The sequence below is a fragment of the Phodopus roborovskii genome, unplaced genomic scaffold, assembly GCF_943737965.1.
Source record: "Phodopus roborovskii unplaced genomic scaffold, PHOROB, whole genome shotgun sequence".
Classification (NCBI taxonomy): Eukaryota; Metazoa; Chordata; class Mammalia; order Rodentia; family Cricetidae; genus Phodopus; species Phodopus roborovskii.
In genome coordinates this window covers 37,538,199-37,554,165 of record NW_026126480.1, presented here as the reverse complement: position 1 = coordinate 37,554,165, position 15,967 = coordinate 37,538,199, and positions in this window count along the sequence as shown.

Genomic DNA, 15,967 nt, shown 5'->3' with positions numbered 1-15,967 from the left:
CAGAATCCACGCCCTGAGCAGGCGTATTCTCCTGCTTGCCCCGCCCCCCTTTTCAACCTTCCTTCTCTGATGCTCCTGTCTCCTGTGTGTAAGGGACAGTACCATCCTGTGTGCATCTGTTGTTGCTGATACTGTTGATGCTACTGCTGCTGTTGTTGATGCTACTGCTGCTGTTGTTGATGCTGCTGCTGCTGCTGCTGCTGTTGTTGATGCTGCTGCTGCTGCTGATGATGATGATGATGCTGATGCTGATGATACTGATGTTGCTGTTGATCTCAGGCACTACTTCTGCCACTGCTGTCACAGCCTCTACAAACCTAGAGTGTCCAACTGAAGAAACCAATCGCTCTGCCTCCCAAATACTTAAGTGAAGCACAGAAGCCTAAAGTACGAGGCTACTCGGAGCAAGGGACAAACCATAAGGTTTGTGAGCCTTGGTAGCTCTGTGCCTCTTTTTCTATAATATCCCTACACTACTTTTAAAAAATCCTTTTTCCCCTTGCATAAGCTAATGGGAGATGATTTCTGTTGCTTGCAGTGAATTATAAACCTATAAACAATAGGTTTATAATTTGTCCAAACCTTTGGCAGTATCTTACTCTACTCTAGCATTTATGGGATGCCATGGTAGAAATAAAAGAATGACTACAAAGTTCATTTGTGAACCAGGAGTGACTTAGACTGCCCCATAATAAGAGACATGTGAAAATGTCTGGAGCCATTTTCTTTTGACACAACTAGGAATGGAGGGCATGAGATGTGTTTCTAGTGAACAGAATCCCAAGATTCTACTAAATATCTCACAATGTACAGGAAAGACCCCACCAACAACGAATTATTTGTCCCCAAATATTACTAATGTCACAGGTCAGAATGCGGGGTGATCAACCAGGTGTTCAAGATAACACTAGGCAGTGGTCTGAAAGGTAAACATTTAAAAGTTCTCAGTGGTTTACATTAATCCCATCTAAGGATTGCTAGCTGATTCCAAGTCATCTGTGGCCTGGAGAACCTCCTTTCCATAGTGGCTTAGCCATCAAGAGTTCATGAGCATCATGAGTACATCACTGTCAGGTGGTCAGAGAGGGCAGAAGAGAAATGAAGGGCCAAGCTTTTAAACATTCTGGCTCTGTTCCAAAACAATACAAAGAGACCCTGTCTCAAAAAAATAATCAAACAAACAAGCTCTGAAGAGACACTTGCCAGTTATCACTCATGGTCTGTCTTGGCATTGCAAAGGCAAGTGACTCTGCCACAGTGCCTACTGACGACAGTGCTGCTGTTCCATGGGCCCAGACTACCTGCACATTGTATCCAATTACATGCCCAATACCTGAACATGTTCTATACATCTAGAACCTAGATTTATTTCCTGGTTTTAAATTTTATTTATTTATTTTTGTACTTTAACTGTGGTGGGAGGCAAGTAAGCCATGGCATGTGTGTGGGGACCAAAGGACAACTTGTAGGAGTTGGATCCTCCTACTGTGACGATCTCAGGGATCAAACTCAGGTCATCAGACTTGGTGGCAAGCACATTAACCCACTGAACCACCTCAGTGGCCCTATTTTGGCATTTTGAGACAGGGTTTCATAGCCCAGGCTGGCTTCAGACTCACTGTGTAACTGAGAATGACTTTGTACTTCTGATCCCCTTCCTCTATTGCCGGAGTGCTGGGATTACAGGCCTAGGCTAGCACACCAATTTACACAGTGCTGGGGATCGGGCCCAGGGCTTTGTGTATGCTAGGCAAGTACTCTAACAACTAAACTACATCCCCTGACCAGTTTTATTTTAAATATTTTTAGCCTCAAAAATTAATTTGATATAGCATTCTTCCTGTAGCCAATCATGCATACCTATGAGCAAGTATCTCTGAGGCCTGCTTTGACCTTGTGTTGACTATGAGCTTCAGTGGACAGGCCACAGCCAGGATAAGTCTATTTATTCAGAGCATTTCCTTCCAAGAAGGACAGAATCATGTAAATGAAATTATTTCTGTCCCTGATGTGAAAGAGACCAATTCATTTTCATTGCAAATAATTTATTGAACTCTATGCATGCACAATGGTCATATTTTGATTGGGAATCTTTAAATATACGTAAGATATTTTTTTCTCCATCTTTCTGAGCAGTGTTTTATAGCCAGGGTAAAGAGTCACTTTAGCGGGCTTTTTTAATGTAAATATCCCTCCAAATTTCTAATTCAGCAAGGCACAATTATAAAGACTATTGTGGGTGCCAATAAAGAATCTGATTCTAAGTCACCCAAGAAACCAGGGTGTGGAGTACTTAGAGAACTCCTGGAAATCTGCAGAACCAAAGATGAACAAAGTGCCATTGCCCTGGGAAGGGTAGAGACAAGGACTCCAGTAAATCAGAGGCCAGAACTTCAGGAGTCAAATTAAAGAATGAATTGGCAAATGAATGACTGAACAATGCTGCTACTGGTCTCATCGGCAAAGAATGCAGGGGGTGATCTATACAAGTGGTACCCACTATACATCCCACCCATGGACCAATGTTCCACTGGAGATTTAGGCCCTCTATCTTGCCAGCACCTGTTTGTCAGGGAAGCGAAGCTTGCTTCTTTCAGAGACCCCCCCCATGGCCCTCTGTGGGCACTGATAATCCCTCTCTCCCTAACATGTCTCCTCACCTGGGAGAGCCGCATTTTCTTTGACCTCACAGAATTTACATGTGTGGCCCAGACTTACTCCAAAACAACACAGTGATACGGCCAGCCATGAGCCTCCATACTTTTGTTCTCCAGGGGTTTGGGCAAATCATAATCTTTCCCTGAGTCTCAGTCTCCACAGCTGTAAAACTGGCATAGAAAACGACAAATAACTGCAGCCAATGTGTGGTGACATGAGCAAGTGCGTGGGAAACAACACAATCCTTCACATACAGGAAGGGACCCACCAATGCTGGCTAGAATGCAACAGCAGAGCAGGAAGAAGACGCTGGCTACGGAACAGCACGAATCACCACTATCGGCAACTCCACAGCTGGGGAAGGAAGCAGACAGAGTATATTCATCTTAAAACACTGACCAACTTTTTGCTGTTTCTTTCTACGAAGTATGTTACTTTTCCTCAGCCATTACACATGGATTCTGGAACTAAATGGCTTGGACCTAAATTCCCCACTAGCTAGCTTTTTGGATGTGGGCAGCTTTCTTAACCCAGTTTCCCCTCAGCCCCCTCTCCCCGTAAAAGGAAATCACATTGATACTTAACTCAGAGAGCAGAGTTATAGCACTCCATCATAGTTTGTCACTTGAGTTTGTTGTGGCATCAAACAAAGGTACTAGGGATATAGATGAGCTGTTAGAGTACTTGTCTGGGTTCGAGTCTCGACACTTCCTAAAACCTAGTGCTGTGGTGCACACCTATAATCCCAACATTCAGAAACAGAGGCAGGGGGATCAGGAGTCCAAGGTCATCCTCCAATACATAGCAAACTTGAGAGCCTAGGCTACATAAGACCCCGTCTCAGCAAAAGTAATAAATTAAAAAGAAAAGAATCAAAGAGTGCAAAGGGATTTGGGAGTCAGTGGGTATACCAAGTTACTTGCCTTCCAAATATTATGACTTCATCAGGTTTACAGCTGGCCAAGGTTTACTCCATTGTGCTATGACTCACTGTCCGATCACTTTGCAAATTTGGGTTACATAAGACTGCCAGAGCTGCGCTGCATTCGTCACCCCGGCTCTAGTCTACTTGATGGCAAGTGATTTGTGTGTGGGATCCTGTGTGAATCAGAATGTCTCCAAATGCTGGAGTCCAGCTGTGCCCTGGCCTCAGTACAGAGAAGGGACACATATTTCCACTTCACTGGAGACTGTGAGAGTCCAAGGATACAGATAGCAAAAGGGCTTTGGAAGCCAGCAGATGGTACCTGGTAAACAAGTCCTTTGAGATGAGCAACAGCTGCAGGGGGGAGGGGACACACCCCAGCAAGCTGTTTTGCATATGAACAGCTATATTTCTGATCATGCCCCCCCCACACACACACACCCCGGCTTATGGAAAGGAAGACATCAGGCGAAGATACCTGTCTAGAGGTAAAGTGTTTAGTGATTGCTTTCACCTCCTTGGTTATTTCATCCATCAGGGAGGTCATGGGAGAGATGCAGAGCTTTCTGGAGACAAAAGAAGCCATTGGCCAGGAAGGGCATGTGTTAACTCTGTATCTCTCACTCAGCACCTGTCTCATAGCCATGGTTAGGTTGTACATTAATCCTAGCTCTGACTGCCCCGCCACTGGCCCTCCATCTCCTCCAGACCAGCAATTCTTCAGGGGAGAGCCAGCTCTGCTTCATTTGCTTTCCAAGACATCTGAGAAAATCCTCCATCCAACCCACAACCAGCTGAAGCCAATTTCATTTGCCAAAACTGCTGGCAAAGTTTCCTTCATCTTCCAGGTCCTTATTAATCCAAATTAAGATTTTCCTTTTCCTCACACACAGCAGACTCCAGCAGAACACTTTGAAGCACTCAAAGGTTCATTTCACTTGTTCATTTAAATTCTGTTTCTTTACTAAAAGTGTCTGCAGCAGCTTGATGTTCAATGATTTCGTCTCATCTTCTGAGAGGTTATAACCTACTTTTAGCTTAGCTAAGCTGACAGAGTTGGAGCTACCAGGGTCTCCCGCTGACAACTTTGTCATCCAGACACATATATTTTTAAAAAATCACATGTGGGGGGTATATATCTGTGTGCTATCCATGCACACTCTATGTAGGCAGACAAGCCAGAAGAGGGCATTAGGTGTGTGGCTTTAGTACACCCCATCTAACCTCTTGAGACATGGTTTCTCACTGAACCTAAAGCTAGCTGGCAGCCAGCAAGCCCAAATGATCCTCCAGTCTCCCACTGCTGGGATTACCAGCAGTGTGGTGATGACCCCAGGAAGCCCCTCTGAAAACTATCCCTTGGTCCCCTGTTTATATTCTGCTTGGTCTTTGGCACCCTAAGTGGAAATTCACACCTGAGTTCAGGATTTTCCGTCTTGGATTCTTGCTGACTTTTACTGTACCATGTCAATTTTAGTGTCAAAGATGAATCCCTCTTAATCTGCCATCTTCCCTTGAGGCCTGAAATCTGTGTCTCTGGCTAGAATCAAGTAAAGCTGATCTACACTTAAAGTACCTCCCACCCCTAGCTCTAGTAATAATGAATTACCACCCAAGTAGCTAATTGCCCCTGGTCTTGAGAGGTAGTGGCTATCTCCATAAATTAAGGAGATAAACTCATTTTGCAGACAAAAGCTTTGATAAAGAAGTTTAAGATTAGACCAAATATTGCAGGAAAAAAAAAAACTGAGAAGAAACCTGATAATTGACAGTTATTTAGGGAACTGAGCTGTTGCTGGTGATCTGAAAAAAAAAAAGTTCAAGGACACATTACAAAAAATGGTAACGTGTGTGTGTGTGTGTTGGGGTAATATTTTAAGATGGGAGTCTCCAGGCTCCATGATATCTGTGTTAAGATCAAAGATATGAAATTCTGGTCATGAGGCTAAACACATTACCAGAACCTACATCCAGCTTGTAATGGGGATTATTTCTGGCTCCATTTCACAGCAAATAGCCTGAGACAAAAGTGCCTCAGGTCTCATGTAGAAGGAAAGAAGGTTTGAATCCAAGTCTAAGTCCAGACCACCCTGTCCCTTCCAGTTAAACACTTAGCCTTTCCAAAATGATTTGACCCCTGCAATGTCCCCAGAGGAAAAGCTTAGAGTTAAGTATTTATGCCATTAGTTCCTTGGGCCCCTTCAGATCAAAGGATATGTATATTGAATATGAACGAAGCAGTGACATTTAATTGAGAGAATACAACATGCCAGACTCAAAAATTAGAAACATCACAATACAAACAGCATAGAGCAACAAAGTCACTGCCACCATAACCCAGAGATATATGTGACCTTTTAAGGTGATGATAGTATGTTTAATTATGCTGACATCATCTCAGAGACAAATGGTCCTTTTTTAAATAAGCCCTACAGTAGGAACTCACTGGTGCAGGGAAAAGACAGAAAAGACTAGAAATATATTTCAGAAAATAAGAGTAGGTGTGAGAGCATCTCTGTCTACTGGCCCTATCTTCAAAGTGTCTCTATAGTCACTTGCCCCAGGGCCTGCACTAGGAACTTTCTCTTCTCTTGAATAAGCAAAACTCACACCCAGGCTTCTTTGCATGCATCGTGAGAGGAATTAACAATTCAAGATGAGGCACCTGTGGCCTGCTGGGCCATGAAATGAATGAAGCATGAATAGCAGCCTTCCTGTCATCCTGCTGAGAGTCAAAAAGCAGTCCCTGAACATGTGGGCAGTTGCAATTTATTCTTTGAGGTGAGAAAAAAAGGGGTCAGTGAGCAGTTAATGCTCTAATAGGGATAATAACACAGCCACTCTGTGGAGCCCAGAAGTGGCATCTTGCTTCATGGATGGACCCTCAAATATCAAAAATGAAAGGAGGAAGAAACTTCAAAAGAAGCCAGCAGAGAATTTTAAAAGGCTTTACATCAACTAAGGAATCCTGTCTCCTAACAACATAAAAAACCTCAGAGAGATGATGTTGTCAAATTTAGAATTGCCACTTTGTTTTGTTTTGTAGGCCTAAAACTCCCTGTGTAGACCAAGAAGGCCTCAAACTCCTAGAGATCTGACTGCTTCTGCCTCCCAAGTGCTGGAATTAAAGATGTGCTTGGAATTACTCTTAAAACAAACAATGAAAACTGCCCATTAAAAGAACATTGACAGAAGACTAACTACTAAAACCAGCTTCAAATTAATAATTCGAAACTTCAAAATGTTTTTGTGGCACGATATTGAGCTGTTGTAGCCCTGTAATTCTTTTCTATGTTTATTTCCAAGCATATCTTCAAATCATTCGAAAATTCCCCGAGCTTCTTCTCACCCCAGGGTTCCCTTCTCCTCCTGTGTCTTCGTGTGCAAGAAAGGATAGTGAGCATCCTCACTAGACCAAAGCAAAGTGTGCACACTTCACTCACCCTGCTCCCTGGCCAGGCTCCCTGGCCACTGCACCTCACCTGTTGCTGCCCACCCTTCCCTCATCATTAAATTATTTGTTCCAAAAAATACTTGTCCAGTTTTTTTGGAAAGCAAATCAAACCTTAAGTTCCAGGGGGAGACGGGAGAAGTCTCTGGCAAGATGTTATACAAAGCAAACAGAAGGTTCTAGCAACATTTGTATCCTCACAAGTCTACTTATAAATCACATTTTATGCAGATTTAAAAATCAGCATATGTATCAGAGTGTGGTAGCCTTGTGCCTATAATCTTCAGGCCAGGGAAGGTGAAAACAGAAATATTGTGAAGTCAACCCAGGTTATTACCTAAAGAGAAAGAGAGGGAGGGAAGAGGGAGAGGTGGTAGGGAGAGGGGGAGAGAGATCCCCTCTCCAAATTCTTAATGCGTAGCTATGGGTGTCAAAAACATAATTTTTGAGAATTACCATGAAAAGCCATGCTCGGGAGGAGCCTTCCTCCATTATAACCCTCTCTTCTTAGAAGCATGACAAAATTGGGACACCACCCAGAGGCATCTCCCTCAGTGAAACCCATAGGTTTTAAGATATTTCTCTTTAAGACTTAGTGCATGCATGAGTGTGTGTGTGTGTGTGTGTGTGTGTGTGTGTGTGTGTGTGTGTGTGTGTGTGCACGTGCATGCATGAACAGCTTGTATAGGGAAGTCAGAGAACAACTTGTAGGATTCAGTTCTCTTTTTCCACAGTGTGGGCCCTAGGGATAGAACTTGTGTCCTTGAGCTTGTCAGCAGGTGCCTTTAACTGTTGAGCCCTCTCCCTGGGCCAATGTTTAAGCTATTTCTGAAAATGAAGCCAATTAAAACTGAACCTACCTTGGAGGTGATGTTGTAAAGATGTTACATTTTCAAATGAGGTTTAGTTTCCATGTCTGCTGGCTAAAATATGCCCAGGGGGGGGGGGGAATCAAAAGATGCAGATGGACAGATGGACTTAGGGACTCAGAGTCACAAGAAGGCTCTGGGCAACAGTGAAAATGCAGCCTGTGCAGCAATTATTATTTTAAAAGGGGACTTGAGTAGGCAGTGCTGTCACCCAGGGGGTATTCTACTTAACAGTGTAGAATCCAGGCTAGAACAGTGATAACACAAAACTCCTCTTTCTTTTGTTGACATTTGTTTTTAACTCAAACCACCTCTTCCTTTCCACCCACTCTTTGAAGTCTCCCATGAGCAGTCATTTGGCCAAATATCTTAGGGGTTGAAGCATCTATTGATACATATCTCCTAGGCCTCCTTCCCACAGCCTGTCAGAGCTTCTCCTTACATAGCTCCTTCAACACTTGCATCCAGTAGCATCAGCAACAGCACTGGACCACCTAGGAGCTTGTTAAAACTAGTCAATTCTAGATCCCCCCCCCCCAAGACCACTGTACCAGAATCCAGAGCCCATGATACTGTTTTAACAAGTCACCATGTGGGCCTCATACTTGCAAAAGCCCGAGGACCACTGGCTTAGAGAAACCATCAGAGGAATTCCAGCTGTGGGGAAAAGATGGGTCAGGCAATCTCCATGACCCACTGCCACAGTGAAGTTCTAATCCAAAGCACTCTGCCCACTAACTGAAAGTTACTCTGCTATTGAAGTATATGAAGCAAAATGGAAAGATTGGGAAATGCCCTCAAGTAAACTAATGACTCAAGGTTTTTGGAAATGAACCCTGCATCTCACTCTGGGCCTCTAGAGGCCCATGAATTGGAAGGAATCGCTTAATGAGTTGATTAATGTTCTAAGAAAGGATAGTGGTCAGTGCAGATGCATTCTGCTGATGCCTCAAACAAGAATCTAATTAAAGCGAGTTGTCTACCCTTACTGTAAACACGAGGATCAGTCCATGCTGCAGACTGTGGTGTCAACATGCAAGAGCAAGAAAATCACAGTGGAGTCAGCGATATTGAGAGAGCTTCCATTTCTGCCAAACGACTTTGTCAGTGCAGGCAATGTATGCACACAAAGGGAAAACTCAAACAGCAAGTTCAGCCAAAAATGGATTTCCCTGCACTTGGGCTAAGGGAACACCCAAACCCTGACCATGCAGAATTAAAAGTGCCCCAGGTAAAGCCGGCATGGGCCCTGCATGAACTGCATAGCTGTGTCTGTATTATAAATGTTCACTGTTTGCACAGTGCATGCTGTGCCTGTGTGGTGATGGACGGGCTGGTACTGGAGCGGGCAGGGTTAGGGTATGCTACTCTCATCATGGTTACTTATCAGTGTGCTCTTGACATTACAGACTGTCCAGGTCCACACCCCACACTGCCACCTGACCACTGACACACACACTACCCAGGGCTGCCTCCACCAGGTAGCCCGGGAGGGAGGCCATGCCTGCAGCCGCTGTGAAGTGAGGAAACCCACATATGCAGCAGGTCCTGCCTCCTTGACCTTCTCAGGCCCAGGACTCCCACTTGTGGCCAGTAGTTCCTTGTCATCCATCCTTCCTTACACCTCTGAACTCAGAGCCGTCTTCAAATGAGCCAAGCTCTCCTGGGATTTAGCTATTTCTACTCCCACTCTGCCAGAATTCTTTTATATCCGAGAACATAGGAATGGAAAATCCCAGACTTTTGGAAATTGAGGAGATGGGGCTGCAGAAGGAACTCATAGTCACGTGGCTAAAAGCAGGTCTGCCTCACAGAGGAATGTAATCATCACCTACAAAGGGGACCTCACCCTAGTCCTGGGACTTGGAGCTGCTATTTTAACAGGTGCAACTGAGCTGCTGAAGAATTGACCTTGAGAAGAGGTGTGGCCTACATTAGCCCAGTGGGCCTCCATCTAGTTACTTGAGTCCTTGAAGAGGAAGAGACAGGGGAGGAGAGAAAGATTAGGGACAGGGGAAGCACTCTCTTACCTTTGCTGGCCTTGAAGCTGGACAAAGGAGTACAGAAGATATAGACAGCCATTAGAGTAGGAGAAGGCAAGGACTCATTTCTCCCCGAAGTCACTAGAAAGGAATGGCCCTGTCAATGAATCATCTATCCCATGTAACTCATATGGGACTTCTGACCTTCAGAATATAAACCTACTAACCATGTGGTTTGTAGCCTCTCTGACTGTGGTCAGTTTGAAGTCATTGGTCAGAAACTCTCACAGTCATCAGGACTGAGAACTTGGGTATCTTTTCAGAGGATCCCTGGATGAGCTTGCCTGGACATGCCTTGAGCCTGGAATAAAGCAAACACAGCTGCTGCCTCACTGGATGGGGAAAAAATACAGAGGAATAAAGAGAAGGAAAAAGAAAAAAAATGATGCCTTGTTTCTGAGCACAGATTTATTCTGGAGATTTCACAAATGCTTAGATGGTAGATCCAAAGAAATGGCATTTTTGACTATTTAAAGCAATATTGACAACATTATTTCATGGGGTTAATGAAATTGTTTGTAATGAACCTACAGGGACAACAGAACCCAGTTTTGACATTTTGTAAACTTGTTTTCTTAGAAACATGTCTTTTTCAATAGTGGATCAGATGTCATAACAGTGTCTAAGATATGAACTATTCAAACGGTACACAAGGTTTTGTTTTGTTTGTCTAGATTTCTGGCAGTTCATATTTATATGGGTTTCTATAAATTCATATTTATGATGGAGTAATAAAGGCACAAAAGCACAGATGTTTCACTGAAAGATACAAATACACCCTGAGTTGGAGGTGGTTCACCGGAGGAGGAAGTCACAATGTGTCCATCACATTCTAACACCTAGCTTTGTCCCCAAGCAAAGCTAGGGCATGGTAGATGGTGAGTGTTACAGGGTGGATGTCTCTTCTCTCATTCCTTGAAGATGAAAGGCTTCAGTCAGCTCCATTCACACATCAGCAGGGCCATATTAGCTATAGGACCGGGGACCAAACATGGATTCCTTTGTCATTTGGGGGTCTAATCGTGAGACCCTCTGGAGAGTTAGGCATGTCTCCCTGCTCAGATTTAGGAGACAAGAGTGTCAAACTCATGATCCCTGAGAGGACTGGATTTATAGTTGGATGATTGTCAACTGTTAACAGGATATTCTTAGTCAGTGAGACCTGAGACCATACCCACCTCTTCAAAGACAACACTGTTCAATGATCAATGCCAGCCTGCCAGGATCTAGAATGACTGGAGACACAAACCTCTGAGCATGTCTGTGGAGGATGAAAAATTGGGCTACTTGAGGTTAGAAGACCCACCTGGATAAGGGAGCACCAGTAATGGACTGGAGCACTGTATAAACAGGAGAGAGAGGGCTGAGCACTGGCATCCCAGTTTCTTGGCTGCAGATGCAATGTGGCCAGCTGTCCTATATTCCCACAGCCTTGCCTTCTGAACCATAATGACTATATCATCTCCAACTGTAAACCAAAGTAAGCCCTTCCTCCCTTAAGTTGCTGCTTGTCAGAGAAAAGAAACTAATGCAGGCTGAAAAAAGAAGCCAAGGAAAGAGATGAGGGAAGGTAAAAGAGTCACTCTGACTTGTAACCAGATGGCCATGGGATCACCTGCATAGTGTCCAGGCTTCTTTGTGATTATCAGGAGGTCCCTTCCTACCTCCCCCAAAAGTCAGAGATGGGGTATGTACATGTGAAGGTATGCAAGGGACATATGTCAGTACCTTTCCACTGAGCTTATAAAACAGTAATGTCTCCAGTTCTGATGAAAGCCCACCATAGCCAGAGGGATGGTAGACAGAACCTGTGTGTCTTCCTGAGCCAGTGATCCCTGAGGAATGAGAACATTTTCTTCCCTTTATTTCTCATAGCTTAGCTGGAGTGAGGTCTGAGGCTGCCCAGCCTTGCCTGTGCTTTTAAATGTGAGTAGCTTGTGAAATAAGAGCTGACTTAGCAGATAGTGGGTGCACACAACTAATACATTTTTAGGTCACAGAATATAATTTAGATGCATGTTCAAATACAAGTTGATTTTTCAAACCTTGTAGAAAGGAGATGATATAGAAGGAAGGATGGAAGAGGTATTTTGGAACTGCATAGACTGTCAATAAAACAATCGTGTGTGTGTGTGTGTGTGTGTGTGTGTGTGTGTGTAAAGCACTGTCGCTTTGTTTCTGAAATCATTTGTATGTGTATGTCAAAACATGTAAGTATGGGAGTGTGTGTTCATATATGTGTAAATACACATGTGTGAAGGTGGACATGTGTGCGTGTGTGTGAACGCTTATACAGAGGCTAGTGGTCAACCTTGGTAAGGCTCTTCAGAAGCCAGCTACCTTTTTTTTTTTTTTTTTTTTTTTTTTTTTTTTTTGAGATGGGGCCTCTCACTGGGATCTTGAGCTTGCCAATTTGGTTAGGTTGGCTGGGCAATGAGTCCCAGCTATCCTCCTGCCTCAACTTCCCAAGCTCTGGGATTACAAACATGCATCACCTTGCCCTGCTTTTCACATGGTTGCTGGGATCAAACTCAAGTCTTCATGCTTCTATGACACTCTACCACCTAAGCCATCTCCCCAGTCCCTGTGTCTAATTCTTATCCCTGCCTAGAGAGTTTACATCAATGCTTAATTTCAGCTTTTATAAAACTCCCTTTGCCCCAGAGAAAACTTAAGCAAGGCAATCTAGTCAGCAGAAAGGATATGTCTCATCAAGCCCCTGGCAGAATTATACAGAATTTCCCCAGATTCAAGCATTTATTACCATGAGTTATTTGTCTTTTAATTTGACATTTAACACAGCCCCATTGTCCGAGTCCTTCAAGTCATGCATGCATTTTCTTTTCCTTGAAGTCAACACAATAACTTCCCTCCATCATTCTTCATCTCATTTAAACACATCTTCAGAGCAAACAGCCATGTTTAGCCTTTCTCCTGAAAGCTAGTTCTAATAATGCTGACAGACCTCAGTGTCTGAACTCCAATTTTCCACATCAGTATCAGCGAGATTCTCTGTCCTCAGGGCTGAGAACCTTGCCTATGTCTACATTTTGCAATTGTCTTATGAGCTCATAGCCTGATAAAGTACACACGACAGTGAGGACGATCATGTCCCCATTCCCTCCTGTAGACTGTGGTCATCTTACTTTCTTGGGGTTGTCATTAATTCATAGTCACCAACATAAAACCTCTAGAGCTGAGCTACATCTACTCCTAAGATCAACTCTTTGCGCAGTCACTTGCTCTCCATAAAGCTGATATCCTTGCACAAAGGGTTTCTTGTGGCCCATTCACACTCACATTGTCATTTCATCGTCTCCACAGCCAGACGTATCAAACAGCAATGTCCTTCAAGATGAAGACCCCTGATCCTCCATCTCTGCAAACACAGGGCTATGATTTGAGTTTAACTAATTTTTCTGCTTCAGAGGTTATAAGAGTACAGTTTATCGTGGTAGCAGGAACATGAGGTGGCTGGTCACATTTGTTTCTGCACTTAGAAAGGAGCACAAGGACAGAAAATAGGGGGTTAGTTAAGAAACCCCAAGACCCATTCTTAGTGACCCACTTCATCCAGCAAGGCTCCCTGTAAGGCCTGTCCCTAGGTGGGAACCAGGTGTCAAACACATGGGACATTTCACATTCAAATCCCAACAACGACTTCAATAAGGGTGCTGCCATTGCCACAGACCAAGGGGCCCTCCCAGTGTGCCCTTAGCACAAAGAAGGCATCTCCTCCAGAGTACTCCTAATTTGCTTTCAATTTCAAGAATACATTCTCTCCTTGTCCCATTGCCCAGGGGTCCATGTCTTGTCACCTATTCCCAGGTTCTACTAGTCCTTTTACCAATGGGCCCATGTCTCATCATCATCTGTTTGTTCTTCGGGAACAGAATGTTTCCCTTTTCTTCCAGGATCTGAGATTTCTGCATGCTTCTCCATGGATCTCACCACCCAAGGTTTGTAGAATTTTAGAAGAATTTTTCAATGAAGAGAGATTCACATTGTGCCTCTTAGCAGCTACTCCTTATTCCACTGTAGAGTCACTGACATTGGGCCTTCCCCTTCTTCTAGGTTAGTCCTCAAAAGTAACAGGCTCCAACAAAAATAATATTCTCTTCCTTAATATTTTCATTTCCTCCCATGCCTTCTGCCATCTGTCTTCTTGACTCAACTTGACAGCCACCTCATGTTCTCAATGATTCTTTTCTTCCTTTTTAATCTTTTTAATCTCTGATCTATAGTGCATACTTCTCACAGCTCAAGATTCCCCAAATTCAAGTCTGAACAAGCCACTCCTCAGTAAATACTGCAGTGATTTGCCTACCTCAAGCCCCAAGCCAAAGGTCAAGATGGCTTCCGTTGCTAAATGGCCTGGCCTAACCCCCATGCTTGCTTTGTTGACACCTTCCTCATACTCTTCTCCCACTGTCTAGACATGGAGTGTCTGACCCATGACAAATCCTCAATACACAGACAGACAGACAGACAGACACACACACACACACACACACACACACACACACATACACACACACCAGGTAAATCAGTCTGCCCTGGACTGTTCATTACCCATTAAACACCCAAATCATATCTTTGCTGTTTTTGTTTGCTTTTGGTTTATCAAGACAGGATTTCTCTGTGTAGCTTTGTAGACTTGGTTGGCCTCAAACTCATAGAGATCCACCTGTCTATTTCTCCCAAGTGCTGGGATTAAAGGCATGACCACCATCATCCTGCTCCAATCATATCTTTTTTTTGTTTGTTTGCTTTTATTAATTTATTTTTTATATTCCATATCCCAATTCCCCCTCCGTCCTCTCTTCCCAATATGCCCACTCCCTCCCACCTCCCATCTGCTCCCCAGAGAGAGTAAGGCCTCCCCTAGGAAGTCTACTAAGTCTGTCCCATTATCTTGTTGAGGCAGGACCAAGACACCACTCTACCTCCACACCCCTGTGTCTAGGCTGGGCAAGGTAGCTCTCCATAGAGAATGAGCTCCACTAAGTTAGTTTGTACTTTAGTGTTAGATCTTGGACCCATTGCCAGTGGCCTCATATATTGTCCCATTGCCACCTATATTAATGGAGTCTAGTTCAATCTTATGCAGGTTCCTCGTTTGTCAGACCTAAGTCAGTGATCTCTCACTAGCTTGGGTCAGCTGATTCTGTGGGTTTCCCCATCATAGTCTTGACTCCTTTGTTCATATTATCACTCGTCCCTCACTTTGATTGTACTCCAGGAGCTCTGCCCAATGGTTAGTTGTGAATTTCTGCATCTGCTTCCATCTGCTTCTGAAAGAGGGTTCTAGCTTCTCTGGGGTTGTGGACTGTAGGCAGGTTATCTTTTGCTTTCTGTTTTTGGGTTACCTCTCTCAGGATAGGTTTGTTTGTTTGTTTTATTTTCTTCTAGTTTTGTCCATTTACCTGCGAATTTTAGGATGTCATTGTTTCTTACTGCTGAGTAGTACTCTATTGTATAAATATACCACATTTTCTTATCTATTCTTCAGTTGAGGGGCATCCAAGTTCTGGATATTATAAATAATGCTGCTATGAACATAGTTGAGCAAATATCCTTGTGGTATGAATATGCCTCCTTGGGTATATGCCCAAGAGTGATATTGCAGGGTCTTAAGGTAGGTTGATTCCTAATTTTCTAAGAAATTGCCATACTGATTTCCACAGTGACTGTACAAGTTTTCACTCCTACCAGCAATGGAGGAGTGTTCCCCTTTCTTCACAGCCACTCCAGCATAAATTGTCATTGGTGTTTTTGATCGTAGCCATTCTGACAGGTGTAAGCCGGAATCTCAGAATGGTTTTGATTTGCATTTCCTTAATGGCTAAGAATGTTGAGCATTTCCTTAAGTATCTTTACACCATTTGAGATTGTTCTATTGAGAATTCTCTGTTTAACTCTGTACCCCATTTTTAAATTAGATTATTTGGTAGTTTGATGTCTATTTTCTTGAGTTCTTTGTATATTTTGGAGATCATCCCTCTGTCAGATGTGGGATTGG